The sequence below is a fragment of the Hypanus sabinus genome, chromosome 17 (assembly GCF_030144855.1).
Source record: "Hypanus sabinus isolate sHypSab1 chromosome 17, sHypSab1.hap1, whole genome shotgun sequence".
Lineage (NCBI taxonomy): Eukaryota > Metazoa > Chordata > Chondrichthyes > Myliobatiformes > Dasyatidae > Hypanus > Hypanus sabinus.
Genome location: NC_082722.1, coordinates 38,058,094 through 38,073,809, shown reverse-complemented (window position 1 = coordinate 38,073,809; position 15,716 = coordinate 38,058,094). Strand labels below are relative to the sequence as shown.

The window sequence follows — 15,716 nt, the reverse complement described above, 5'->3', positions numbered from 1 at the left end:
TTAGGTCACCAGGAGAAGATGGGGTTGAAAGATATGCATCTGAGACAGTCATGGTGTGACATAGATTTCTGAATCCCTGTAAGATCCTCTTGTGTGGTTGAAGATCAGTAGAGATGAAGAGTTTAAAGTGATAGTCATGTATATTAAAAAAAGCCTGCAATATCTCAGATTAGTGGGCAGAGCTGGTAGAAGTTTGGGGCTTGATAAGATCCAATGTATAGTTAGATAATTTTAAATGCTTGAATTCCTCACAAATAACAGAATGGATAGGTAATTATAAAATTTGTCTTCCACTTCATCAGTAGGCAGTGAATGTTATCTACATGGACTTCGGCAAGGCATTTGACAAGGTCCCACATGAGAGATTGGTCAAGAAGGTTCAATCACATGCTATTCAAGAGGAGGTAGTAAACTGGATGAGATATTGGCTTTACAGGAGAAGCTAGAAACTGATAATAGCTGGATGACTCTCTGACTGGAGGCCTGAGCTAGTGGTGTGCTGCAGGGATTGGTGCTGGGTCCATTTGGGTTTGCCATCTATATCAATGACTTAGGTGATAATGTGGTTTACTGAATCAGAAAAATTGCATATGACACCAAGATCAGGGGTGCTGTGTACAGTGAGGAAGACCATCAAAGATTGTAGCAGGATCTGGGTTATGGGTTAGCTGAAAAATATAGCAGATGGAATTTAATCCAGACAAGTGTGAAGTGGTGCACTTTGGGGCAACCAGCCAGGGAAGATCTTACACCATGAGTGGTAGGGCACTGAAGCATGCAGTAGAACAAAGGGATCTGGGAATACAAGTTCATAATTCATTGAATGTGTTGGCACAGATAGATAGGGTCATAAAGAAAACTTTTGGCATATTGGCCTTTACATACAGAAGAGTACAGGAGAGGTGATGTTATGTTGAAGTTGTATAAGGCATTGATGAGCCTGATTTAGAGTATTAAGTGCAGTTTTTGTTCACCTACTTACAAGAAAGACATAAATAAGTTTGAAAGAGTATAGAGAAAATTTACAAAGATGTTTCTAGGACTGGAGGAGCTGAGTTGTAAGGAAAGATTTAATAGGTCTAAACATTATTACCTAGAACATAGGAGATTGAGGGCAGATTTAATAGAAGTATGAGGGATATAGATAGTGTAAATACAAGCAAGCTTTTTTCCACTGAGATAGGGTGAGACTATAACCAGAGATCATGGGTTAAGGGTGAACGGTGAAATGTTTAAGGGGAACATGAGGGAAAATGTCTTCACTTAGAGGGTGGTGAGATTGTGGAATGGGCTGTGGTGGATGCAATTTTGATTTCAACGTTTAAGAGAAGTTTGGATAGGTACGTGTATGTGAGGGGTATGGAGGGCTATGTTCCGGGTGCAGGTCGAAGGGTCTAGGCAGTTCAAATGGTTCAGCATGAACTAGATGGGCTGAATTGCTTGTTCCTGTGCTATAGTTTTCTATGACTCAATGACTAAGAGCTCAAAGAACACTGAATTTGGAAACTATAAATCCATTTCCCTTTAAACACGATGGGTGTAAACTGAACAGATGGTTCATAGAACATAATGTCATAGTGCACAGATTAAACAGAGATGGGAACATGTGATAACTGTAACAATTGAATTTATGAAGTGTGAAAATATACTCTTTGGTATAATTTAAGTGCTGGAATGTTGATCAAAGTGAAAATGTCCAGTGCATTAAACACACAGTGTCAAAAAGGGTGAAATAACTGTTGCTACAAACAGGATTTTATCATTAATTAACCTCCAAGAAAACAAAATGAAATCACTGTGGGTATTAATGAACATAATGAAGCAATATTTATGAATGTAATGACCTGGCAAGTAGCCAGCATCAAGTCTCCTTCATTTCATACATTTTAGCACTGACAAAGATAAAAACTGAAAGGAGTAAATTATAATTCAACACTTTTTCTGAATTTATGAAGCAATTTTAACAATGCATCAATTTATTCTATTCCACTGCAAGTAAAATATGCTGGGCTGCAAAAACATATTATAATTTTGATTTTCTTTCGCTATCATTTTGATTTTGATTTTGTTTTGTTTCTGTGAAAGTGAACTAAAGGGCAAGACTTAAAGTTTTCTGTTATTCTTCAGTCCCATTTCTGTGTCATGTTTTTTTCTATGTATTATCGAATATCTTCAAATAAAGCTGAATATTAATCTGCATGTACAGAATAATGGCATCTTACAAAAATGTTAATGACCTAATAGGCAAGCCAATCAAAATAATACACAAGTAACTACACCTACAATGTATTATGACAAATGTTCAAATTCAGAACAAACGTACTGCATTAGATAACCAGCTCACAATAACACCTTGACAATAATAATATCTATATCAGGCTGCTGTTTATCGATTACAGTTCAACTTTCAATACCATCAAACCCTCAGTACTAATGAACAAGCTCCAATACCTGGGCCTCTGTACCTCCCTCTGCAAAAGGATCCTTGACTTCCTTATCGGGAGACCACAGTCAGTACGGATCAGAAATAACACCTCCTCGCCGACTATCAACACTGGCGCACCTCAAAGGTGGGTGCTTAGCCACTGCTCCACTCTCTCTACACCCACGACTGTGTGGCTAAGCATTGCTCAAACACTATCTATAAATTTGACGATGAAAACAACTGTTGGCAGAATTTCAGATGGGGATGAGGAGGCATACAGGAGTGCGGTAGATCAGCTGGTTGAGTGGTGTCACATTAATAACCTTGCACTCTACGTCAGTTAGAACAAGAAACTATTAGAGGATTTTAGGAAGGGGAAGTCAAGGGAGCACTGATCTTCATCCAACAATCAACAGTGGAATGAGTGAGCAGTTTCATGTTCCTCGGTGTCAACATCTCTGAAGATTTATTCTGGCCCCAACATTTTGATACAATTACAAAGAAGGCATGACAGCAGCTATACTTCATTAGCAGTTTGAGGAGCCATGGTATGTCACCAAAGACTCTAGCAAATTTTTACAGATGTACCATGGAGATCATTTTAACTGGTTGCATCACTCTCTGGGAAATCCTGCATCACAGACACAAGCCTCAGAATCAAGGACATCTTCAAAATGCGATACGTCAATAAGTCATCATCCATCACTAAGGACCTCCATCACCCAGGACATGCCTCTTCTCATTGCTACCATCAAGGAGGTGGTACAGGAGCCTGAAGACACATACTCAGCACTTAAGGAACAGCTTCTTTCCTCTAGCATCAGATTTCTCAATGGACAATGAACCCATGCACACTTCCTTCACTATTTTTTTGCATTTTTGCACTACTTATTTATATACAGTATATATATTTCTTATTGTAATTTATGATTTTATTATATATTGTTATGAACTGCTGCCGCAAAGCAACAAAGTTTACAACATATGTTGGTGATATTCTGCTTCCGATTCTGAATAACCTTCAATTCTATAGATTTCATTAGAAATAAAAATAGATTTGCATTTTTGAAAAGTGTAATGACATAAGGTGATATCAAGAATAAATAAAAGATTGCAGCACTTAATGACAAGTGTTTAAAAGTATTGATCTCATTCAATGGAGCTTTGAATTGAATAAAAAATTTGGTTGAGTCTTCCAAATAAGTGCAAATTGAGAAAAGGTCATCATGATTAGTAAGTTTGCAGACAACATGAGAATTGGTGGAGGTATGGATATTGAGGAAGGTTGTTAAATGAGACAGGATTTAGATCAGTTGGAAATTTGGGTGGAGAAATGGAAGATGCAGTTTTTATCCAGATAAATGGAAGATGTTGCATTTTGGGAGCTCAGATAAATAGCAGATGGGAAAGCGATGTTGCAGCTGCATAAAATTTGCGCTTGTCCACATTTGGAGTATGTATCGTGTGCAGGTCTGCTTGCCCCAATTTAGGAAGGATGTGGAGTTGTAGAGAGGGTGCAGAACAGGTTCACTGGATTGTTGCCTAGATTATAAAGTATTAGTTTAAGGACAGGTTGGACAAACTTGAACTGTTTTCACTGGAGTGTTGGAGGCTGAATGGTGTTTAGAATCATGAGCGGCATAGATTGGGCAGATGATAGTCTTTTATCCCCAAGATGAACAGGTTATCTATGGGAGTGCATAGATTTAAGATCGGAGGGGAAAGTACAAAGGAGATTTATGAAGATAAATAAAAAGATTTATGAAGAAATTTGTTTTAATAGATTGGTAGATGCCTGCAATGTACTGCTAGGGTAGGTGGTGAAATGGGATATGACAGTGATGTTCAGACAGAGATTAGGGTATATGGACTCTGAGAAGGTGAACAGGATTAATTTAGATTGCCATTATGGTGGGCCGAAGGGCATGTTCCCATGCTGAATTGTTCCATGTTATCAGTTTTGGTTAAGTTTACATTAAAAGCCTAGAAATGAAAAAGAAAGATAAGATTAGGTTTACTTGTCACATCTACATTGAAACATAGAGTGAGATGCATCACTTACGTCAAATCAAATCAGTGAGCGTTGTGCTGGGCAGCCCACAAGTGTTTCCGCACTTGCAGTGACAACATAGCCTGCTCACAACTCACTAGCTCTAATGGTACATGTTTGGAATATGGTAGGAAACCAGATCACTTGGAAGAAACCGCGTGGTCATAGGGAGAATATACAAATGCTATACAGACAGTGGCAGGAATTGAACCCCGATCTTACACCTGAAGTTGTAACTGCATTGTACCAACTGCTCCAGTACATTACTGTACCATGCTAAATAACCTTCTCATGGAAAGCAAAGAAAAGCTGCTTTCAAAAATATGTTAAATGAAGACATGGAAATTCTCAGCTGGCTGGGTAGCCTCTGTGGAGAGAGAAAGCGAGTTAGTTTTTAATTTTTTGAATTGATGATCTTTTATCAGACATCCTTCTGGCATTAAAACTTGGTGTCATCATCATTGTATGTTTTGTATTGATCTGCTGCAGGTTCTTATAACTGCTGACATGTGGCCTCACAGATGTGACCTGACCTGTGCAGCAAGCTCTTTAACAGACATACAGTAGTACTATTAGTACACTGAACATTTTTTTCAAATACAGGAGAGTATTGTTACAGCATAACTTGGAAGGATTAATGAAGGAACATGCTGCCAGGAAAATCAGAGAGATTTGACACATTGGTGTCCTGCAGGAAGGATGTTCTTCCTACACAAGTAACCTTCCAAGGCTACATCCAAGCACTGCTGACAGGGTGCTGCCATATCACAACAAGAGTGTGGCATATGGATGCCTATGCTTTAGGGAAGCACAAAATGCAGCCAAATCCCCTTGCTCCTACAGACTGTAGAAAGTCCATGAATATCAAGTGTTAGTAACCTTTCTCAAGCTGCAGTAAGAAATGAACTGAGAAGTGGTGAAAATCAGTGGCAGCAAACTGGAATGATCCTGAATCCATGAACCTGAGTGATATGACCTTAATCCCCCTGGGCAAACAATCCAGGCACAAGTGAGGATGGATTTATGGGTGCACATTACAGTAACAAGAATACAATTTGAGTTCTCGTCCTTTAAAATGCATGTTTTTCCAAGAGAAACTGTAAAACCTGGTTGTTCTGTGATAAATAGCCAGTATTATTTTTTGCATCAGTGAATTTCATAATTCACACAAACACATTTTGCTTGCTGTTTAAGTGTTGACACTATTTGAAATTATTGTTGGTGATGGGGGGCATTGAAAAGAAAAGATATTAGGGTCAAATGAATATCTGGCATGAAGTCAGAAGCTGAGTTTGCCAACAGGCACTAAGACACCCAGAAATGTGTGCAATATTACTTCTCAAGTTAAGCTAGACTTTAACTACACAACACCTGTGTTTTTGAAGTTGTGCAAAAGAATTTCTTCTCAAAAGTTTGCATTTACCCATCCAACTCCTGTTGATCATTTCCACAGTTTATAAACTAAGAAATGTTGTTTCAATTTGTTCATTTCAGGGGATATTTTTTATTTGTGTTGATCATTCCCATAAGTATGGCAAGCTTGTACAGTGTATTTCATAAACCCAGGTATGAAAGTCAAATTTTCCTCTAATAAACTCGAAGCCAATAATGATCTCTCTATGTTAACAATGCAGCTCATCATATAAAATCTGGAAACTCACTGTTATATTTGTAGTAAGAAGTTTTCTGAAATATTTACATCTTACATTTACTAACAGTTTAAACACACCATTTATTTCCATTTCCAAAAGACATTCCTGCAAAAATAAAGTTTAGCCAAATCCATGACAAGTAAACAATGTAGAAACCTTGAAATAACAAAAAATAGTAGTAGCTATGAAATTACTATTATAATCTGCAAATTGTTTTCCAGTCATCAGTCTGGCCAAACAATATTTTATTTTTGCTAGAACGCCTTTTAAAAATAGGAATGATACAATTAAGCTGACTCTGCAATTTCATTATTCTTTGGCAAATTTTACAGCCAACATGCAAGCCCAACTGGTATTTCACTTCTGTCAGTGTGGGTAATAGTATAAGCAAAGTGATTGTACTCCTAAATTTCTCATCTTGCTTAATGCTTTTTCTAACCTATAATAATTAGACTTGCATTGCTTTGGTGTTCAATGCACAAGATGAATTATTGTTCTGCATTATAACAGAAAATATAACAAAATATATGCCCTATACAATCAGCAGGGTAGCTGTAGAATTCGAAGAGTGGAATATTTTAGACACAAGAATACAACCGCAGATGCTGTGGATCAAAGAATACGAACAAAATGCTGGAAGAACTCAGCAAGTCAGGCAGCATCCGTGAGAAAAGAGTAGCCAACGTTTTGGGCCGAGACCCTTCATCAGGAATGGGGGGGGGGGGGCGGGAGAGAGGACTGAAGCCCAGTAATAGAGATAGGGGAGGGGGTAGGGCCTAGAGGCGCTAGGTGGAAAACCAATCGGAGGAAAGATAAAGGGGGGAGGGGATAAGCATGAAAGAATTGTAGAGATAAAGAAGCAGAAAGTTGAAAGGGGAGAGAGGCAAAGAGGGTCTGCTTCTTTATCTCTACAGTTCTTTCATACTTATCCCCTCCCTCTCCTCCCTTTATCGTTCCTCTGATTGGTTTTCCACCTGGCGCCTCTAGGCCCTACCCCCTCCCCTATCTCTATTACTGGGCTTCGGTCCTCTCTTCCCCCCCCCCCCCCCCCATTCCTGATGAAGGGTCTCGGCCCAAAACATTGGCTACTCTTTTCTCACGGATGCTGCCTGACCTGCTGAGTTCTTCCAGCGTTGTGTTCGGAATATTTTAGATATTTTCTTATAATATTGGATGATGTTTATAATACTCAGAGATTGATACTTTTATGAGCATGTGTTAAACACAATTCTCTGGTTTATTTTAATAGTAATTCAAACTAAAAAAGCGGGATTATGGCACCATCAAAGCAAAACATTGAAAATATTCCCCAAATTATTTCTGTCAAAAAATTATATTCTTTTGTAGTAAGGATCAGATCCTGAGAAATTGTTCTGCTATGGAATGCAAGAATATGGCTTTACATCTGCGATGTACAACAAAGTGAATTTTCGTTTCTCCTCATCAAGAGTAAAATAGATCCAACAGTGAGGAGGAAAGCAACAAACTAAACGCTGCAAGTTCTTATATATTTGGGACCTGCAGTAGTCCCTCAGTTTGCACTTATCTGGGGTATATTTTAACAATAACATGTGAAAAAGGAAAAAAAGGACTGTCCTATCTCAAAAGGAACTATTTCAAGTAGATGAAGATTATTTTTCTGTCACAATACAAAATAAATCAATCAACCCAAAACAATTCTCATGAAGCTTTTTTATAATATGGCATCCTTTATCAGCAATAAACAGTAATTTAATCTAAAGTAGCTATTTAAGAATTATAGGCAGATTTGGAAGTTTGGTTGATGCCGAGCTTGACAAAATGTTTGCAGAAGTTTTGGCTCCAATTGAGAAGCCATCATCAGTGCGCAGTTGAAGATGTTGTTTCTTTAGAATTCCAGCTTATATACTCCTCTGGGGTCTGAGTGGATATTGATTAGATGGCATGATCTGGTTAGCTAATTCAAAACACTGAACAGTTTAGTAGTAGGAGATTCTGACTGGCTAGCTTCAAGGGAGGTCCGTTAGCGATTCTTTGATTGTTGACATTGTTGCTTCTCCTTAAGGGTTCATATACTGGACCTATGTTGATGCCTTTGTAGGTGGAACCACGCTTTGAGAAATTCTCGTCCTTTTCTTGTTCTTGCTTGAGACAAGACTCTGGCTGTTATCTAGTTGAACTGATGATACTAGTGAGAGTGGCTCGTGCCTTCTGCTCACGAGCTGATGCTCATGATGCCGCGTCGGTAGTTTTCTTTCTGTTGGACCAATGTAGTACTTGTCACAGTCACTACACTGGATTTTGCATAGACATAATAATAAAATCATAGACAAGATGATAGGAATTATAAAATATTCTGACAATCCAGATATATCTGATAGAATACATTTACAATTTAACAAATATATATGACAATGTAATCAGACTCAGATTTATTATCACTGGCAAATATTGTGAAATTTGTTAATTTTATGGCAGCAGTACAATGAAACAGATGATAAAATAGAGAATATAAAGCTGAGCTACATTAAGTGTATATATGTCTATTAAATAGCTGAGTTAAAATAAGTAGAGAAAAAAACAGAAATGAAAAAGTAGTGAGGTAGTGTTCACAGGTTCAATGTTCACTTAGAAATTGGATGGTAGAGAGGAAGAAGCTGTTCCTGAATCACTGAGTGTGTGCCTTCAGGCTTCTGTACCTCATTCCTGACAGTTACAATGAGAAGAGGACATGTCCTGGGTGGTGGGAATCCTGAATGATGTGTACCACCGTCCTAAGGCACTACTCCTTGAAGATGTCATGGATGCGATGGGGGCTGGTACCCATGATGGAGGTGGCTAAGTTTTCACGTTTCTGCAACGTATTTCAATCTGAATCAGAATGTAGTGTACTCTAGACTTTAAAGAATGAAATGGTGCTCAATCTTTTCAAGGTTGCACGGTGGGAAGGGAAGAAAGTTAAAAAGGAAACTACCAGAGGACTTCTGTTAAAGGTGAGTAGAGAAAAGTTTAGAAGAGATGTCAGAGATAGTTTTCTTTTGCATAGAGCGTGCTGATTGTCTGGAAAACACTGCCAGGGAGGGGGTGGCGTCATGGTGGGAAGGGTTAACAGAAGCTAATACAATAGGGGCATTTAAAAGCCTCTTGGATAGGCACATGGATGTAAGAAAAAGGAGGGATGTGGGCTGTGACAGAAGGAAGGGTGATCGTGACATATGTTTATATACAGTACGTAGGTCAGCACAATGTGGGCCATAGCACCTATACTGTGCTATATAGTTCTACGTTCTAATAAATAAAATTCATTTAAAATAACATTACAAATGTGATAATAAAAAGAAACTGTTCATTATTAAAGGTCCAGACTTTAAATATTCTGGACTAGGTAAAATAACCAAAGGAACAACAAAACTCTGTTGTAACTGATAGAATTGTCAGCAAGCTTCAAGACCCGTATCACATGAATTAAATGCCATAATCAAATTGTTTGTACAACCATTTAGCATCTTATTTCCTAACCCTGCAATCTAAGTGACCGCTTGAGACAGGGAATCACTTTCCAATACTACAAGTAAAAATCACAGCCATAACCAAGGATTAAGAGAATATTGATAGCTCATGACAAGCTGCTTCCTGAAAAATGTTAGCTGGTCAAGTAGCATCAGTCATTAAAATATATGAGTGCTATTCAATTTAATCTGGTGCCTTTGTGCATTCATTTAGTAGAGTCACAGCATAAATGTGTAATTAATGCATTTTGTTGCAAATGTATTTTTAGGTAGATTTGGTTTTAAATTAAAACAATTGGAGATGGTGTACATGGAGTATTACAACAAAAGTGCTCATGAAATACAAATGCAATGTGACAACAAAAATAACTATAAAAAGGATACGCTTATATTCTGCTACTCAATTGAACAAAATATTACTACAAGTTTCTGGACTGAAACTTCCCACTATTTTGCTCATATTGAATGATACAAATATTAGTCGGTGCTGTCTTGACTAAATTGGCCAATAACTGCAAACTGCCCATGAATAAATGCACCCTGTTCTCATTGTTAAATTCATTTTTATTCTATTTGTCAGTACTTGGATATTGACCTGTATCTACTTTTAATCACTAACCACACACACACACACAGAGTCAGATACAAAAGAAACAAAATGGGCTAATAATTACATTACATTTCTTTAACTTATTTGTTTTGATATCTCTTGCATAAGTAGTTTTTAATAATGGAGATCTTAATAAAGGTTTGTAAGACAATCACTTAAAATATTTTAAAAATACTAATCACTAAGTTCCACATTCTGTATCCAAATACATATCAAATTTAATGTTAAACAACGCTAATTTTTCTTTAGTTACTCCATTCTCCAGGTGCAGTAGTGTATATTGTGTTTAGTGAAAGCAGAAAGAATAATCTTGCAACTAAATTATGGACTTACACACAAAGCAGTAGCCTTCTTATAACAACTTGATGTGTACCCATTTCAGTAGCACCTGTTGAGAAAAACCTTTATTAAAAGCAATGCATTCATGTAAAAAGATCTGGTTGAATTAATTTTGATTGCTCCACAAAACTCCTGCTCTGAATTACAAATGAGGGTCTCTGATGTGGCCTGGAACTATCAGGGGAAAAGCTGGTCTGAATGAAGATTTGATTCTACGGGAGTAATATAATCTCTGCACTGACATTAAAACACAGCACTGGTCACACTGGTCTAGATCTCCCTGCTGAACAGATTGCATTGGTTTAAATTACCAGGTGTTTTTTTATTATTTCCAAGAGGGAAAGGACAATTATCTTGGTTAAAAATCTCAAATAAAATAAAGAAGAGTTTTGTTAAAAAAAGGAACATGATATTTTTCATTTGGAAAGGATGGATATATTATATTTTCTCTGTCTACTTTTTCTTATTGGTTATAAATTACAGAATGTGATGAAAGGTCAACATTGCTGAATGTCAACAAATGCAATACAAAGGATAAGTGGAATCTTGTTATAAACAGTTTGCAACTTTATCATTACTTCTGTAAAAGACACAAAAATACTTCATGTTTGAAAATCAGTTAGAATTATTTTGTTGTGCTTTAAATTTTTTAATCATTACTTCCAGTGCTTAGTTAGTTCATGAAAAACTTCAAGTAGTAGTAATTCTTCATAAGGCTTCAAAACCCCAATGCATGAAGTTTAGGGGGTTACTTCAAAATATAGAATATGTATTTTATTTTTCAGCTATATTTCTGTAAATCAATATGTTTATTAACTTATTTATATTATAATTCTATTCTGTTAAAATATATTAAGTTCCAGTTTATAATAATGAATTACTTGATTAATAGATATAATAAAATTAGCTGGGAAAACTGAATAACCTTGATAAAGTGATTAGACATTCTACTTAGAAAGTCAGAATTTTACTGTAATTTCTGAGTTATGTCCATTCTTATTTATACAATTAAGTTGGGCAAAACAATCTTACAGCACAATTATCGTGTTCAAAATGGGCAGTTTGGGACATTAATATAGTTCTGCTATGATTTTCAATGTGCCAATAAGCCTGAGCTTTGCTTCTGAGATTTTTCAAGGGAATAAGCTTTCTCCTGCTTGACCTCTGAATACAAGTTAATTTTAAATGCCAAGAGAATGAAGAATTCACCATCAATTTTCCAAGAAATTTTATGCCGGAAGTGTTTATCGAGTGATTTGAGATTTTTTTAATTCAATCTGCTGTCTGTGCTAAGCTAGAGTAACTGATCTGTACTGTGCTAGCAATGTTATTTCACGACCCCTGACTAGGGCGTGGGGAGAAAGTGGGAAGTTTCCATATCTGCGGCTCTGCTTTTGGAGATGCATGTGGATGTAAAAAGAGAAAGCTTGACTATATTATCAATCAACGTCTGTGTATGTGCAAATATAAACAACAATCCTAATGCATGTATGGGCACCTAGAGAATGCCATGCCAGACCAGACATGTAGTTGTACGGATCCAACATTAGGAAAAGTACACAGGGAAAAAATAATAGATGAATTACAAACTTAGTGGCAGATCTTTTAAACTCAGCTTTGCATGTGCTGGAGTGGCTGGAAATCAATTTGGTTAAAGATTACCTGTTTATAGTGGTTTCATATTACTCTCCTAACTTGGATTTGGGTCTCCTGGCACAGAAGTTACAATGTAGTTTTCAACTATTCACTGATGGAGTCTCTTTACATCACTGCAAACTATTCAGTTTAACTGACACACTAGGGACCAGGAAGAGGCTACCTATGACTACAAGTGAAAGGACGTATTTGAAATGGTCTTTTTTCCTCAATGCTATTTCATGTATTTGTTGAGAAGGGGTATCTCAATAAAGCATTCACAAGTGCTACCAGTCTATCATTCAAGATAAAATCTGAAATTAAGCTTACCCATCTGTTTTAAACTTTTAGGGAATATATTACACTAAGGCCCACAGAAGTATTTTCTTTGAATCCTTTGCAAGATGATCCCTACATCCTTACTTCTTGAAGCTTTTAACTATTTAAAAAAAAAAGAATAAAGCATAAATTACCCATGTTCAACAAAACAAACACTGTAACAAAGTTTTTTGGGAGGTAAGGCAGATTTACTATGATACTTTTTCCTCAACTTTCAAATCAGACAAAGCTTTTTCTTCTGCCTCATTCAGCACGTGTTCTCATCACAATACTTACAAGCATACAGATTATGTGTAGAAGGCCATTCAGTCCCTTCAGCCTTCCCTGCCACTCAATAAGATCACAGCTGATCTGATCGGAATTTTAATTAGGCATTCCTGTCTAAGTACAGAAAACTTTTACACTTTTCCTTATCAATCAATAACTTATATATGCCTTAATCAAAGACTGATCTCACCCTAGTTGAGCCAGAAATTTCCTAACAGTCATGACTTACTGTGGAGATTTGCTTGGGGGGAGTGCAATCGGTGTGGTAGACGAGGAAGTTGTGGCCAATAAAAAGAAAGTTAAAGCAAGTAAGTCTATTAGGTAGGCACAGCACAAGGAGTGAAGAAATTGTGATAAACTAAATTGCATTTTTTTTAAATACAAGAAACTTTGCCAGATAAGGGAGATGAGCTCAGGGAAGGATAGACACATGGACTATGGTATTATACAATATCTATTATATGGTTGAATGATGGGTAGGACTGACAGTTCCAGGGTAGCGATTGTTAGGGAGTATTCTGGAGTTAGGCTACACAGCAAAATATTAACTTTAGACCTGAACGTGGATTGTAGATTAAATTTAAAATGCACCCATGTGTTTCCTGGAGCTGTGGACACCATTTAATTGGAAATCCAGACAATGCTGATTAACATTCATTTTGGGTGTCTGGAGTGTGGGTGCGAAGGTGGTGTTGTGAATGAAATCACTGGAGAGAAAGTTACCGGTAGATACAAAGCAGCTTCTTTATTCAACAAAACAAGGTACAGCAGCAGGCATCATATCATACAGAGACGCTTTCGGTGGAAAGGTCTCATGCCCAACGTGGGGCTCAATATTTATTTGCTACACACACACACACACACACACAGAGGACAATTCCATATTTACAAAATGTAGACAATGCTTTCTTTTGAAGCTCCATAAAAACTGCACATCTCCCGATTACATCCATCCCACCAGCACCAGCAGCATCTGGATTGGCATTCAGGAATCCATTGTTCCAAACTGAATCCACAATACATTTATTTGGTATTTTACGTGCTTAACATGAAGGACAATCCATATTTACAAAGTATAGATAATGCTGTCTTTGAAACTACATGCAAACCTCACACCTCCTGGTTTACCTCCATTGCACAGGCACCAGCAGCATCTGGTCTGGTATTCACAGCTTTTAGGAAATGCATTGTTGCAACCTAAAAATAGTCAATAAAAAGACTGGTGGCCAAAGCCATTTGCTAAGTGCGAATGACCTAAACCCAAAAATTACTCTAACGTGTGTTTTGTTCTACAGTACCAGTAACTCCTCCACAGATCTGTGTGCTTTGATTTTTCACCCCTCCCCTTCTCTGTACACAACATTAGAATACAGAAGCAGGAGGACACCAAGCCCTCAACCTTGTCCCACCAATCAATATGATCATAACTGATCTATGCTGGCCTCTTTGTGCCAGTTCCCGATAACCCTCATATCCTCAATCTTTCAAAATTTATCTATATCCACCTCAAATATACCTAAAGATCTGGCCTTCACTACTGTAGAGGGCAGAAGGTTCCGAAGTTTCACAACAGCTCAGAGAATAAATCTCCACACAAGTCAGTTTTAAATCATTGGTCACTTATTTTGTCACCATGTCACCTTAGTTGTGACTCGCCCCCCCCACTAACGATAGCACCTGAGGAATATTTGTGGTATTCTTCACAATGTAAAATAAAATAGATTTAGTAAATCTACTATTTCTTTGCTTGCTGATGACTTAATTCACCAATTTTATTCTCCAGAGTACTATATACAAATGATGGAGGATTACAGCAGGTGAGGCAGCATCTATGAAAGGACTAAAGGGCCAAGACCCTTCATCGTCCATTTTGTATGTGTTACTCTGGATGTTCAGCATCTGCAGAATCATTCACTTTTCATTCTCTTGAGGTCTTAATCAATTCCTTTCTATTTTTCCCTTCTTGTGAGCATTAGTCTTTCTCTGAAATTCTAAAAACTTCCCAGTCCTCCTGCCTACCATTTGCCCTTGCCACTTATTTTGTCCTGCTTTTCAATTTAACAGATTCATTTACTCCTTTGTTAACCCTCCTCAGTGGCTCTTCCTCATGATATCCCTCTTTTCTAATTGAGATAAATTCCTGTTGAGTGTTAAGGACAACTGTTTGAATATCTGTCTTTGTTCTATTACTGAACTCTTTCATAGCTTATTTTTTCAGTCCATCACAGACAACACCACCTTCAAACCATTATTATTGCCCTTATTTAAGTTAAAGACAGTGCTTTTGGTCGTGTGATGTTTCTGGTCACTGCTTCCTAGGGGATCTTTTAACCCAAGATCTCTTATAAACCCTTCATTATTACTCATAACCAAATGAACATGTAGGGGAGAGAGAGATTCAGTTCTTGGACTAATTTCGTTTCTTCTGGGGCAGAGGAGGGATAGGCAGGGACAGGACGATCTGATTGGATAAACTGCATTTATTATAATGCAAGAAACCAGACAGGCAAAATGAATTGTGATATTATAGCTATGACAAAACATGATCATTGGATAGGCAGTATGGGTGGCTCAGTCTTCCAAGGCACAGACGCTACTGGTGTGATGGGGGCGGAGGTAAGAGAGGAATTGGATTTGCAGTATTGATTTGGGAAAACATTATGGCAGTACTTAGAAAGGAGATTCGTGAGGGAACATCAGTAATATTCAGTAACTATGTTGGAACTAATAGGATTACGGACCCAGGTCCCACACTTTGTTTACCAGGTGTAGGTTGGATTTTGGCTTGTAAGACAATTAACATATTGCTAAATAACACTTTCCTGGACACACTAATCCCTTAGCATTATGAAATCTGCCTTCTGAGAAAAGGCACCAAAGCATTCAGGCTCTCACGGCCAGACTATGTAAC

General features: G+C 37.4%; 1 long non-coding RNA gene across 2 annotated transcripts in view; it reads right to left on the bottom strand.

Moving 5' to 3' along the window:
• Nucleotides 1-15,716, bottom strand: part of LOC132406831 (uncharacterized) — a 178,011-nt gene that overhangs the window by 102,600 nt on the left and 59,695 nt on the right. Inside the window, exons 2-4 of one of the 2 annotated variants that reach the window (XR_009516265.1) lie at nt 12,530-12,638; nt 10,559-10,613; nt 7,691-8,400 (exon numbers count right to left, since the gene is read on the bottom strand). This is a non-coding gene — a long non-coding RNA (uncharacterized LOC132406831). Of the gene's footprint in view, nt 1-7,690; nt 8,401-10,558; nt 10,614-12,529; nt 12,639-15,716 lie in introns of those variants that run through there. The other variant, XR_009516264.1, reaches the window with a different exon arrangement.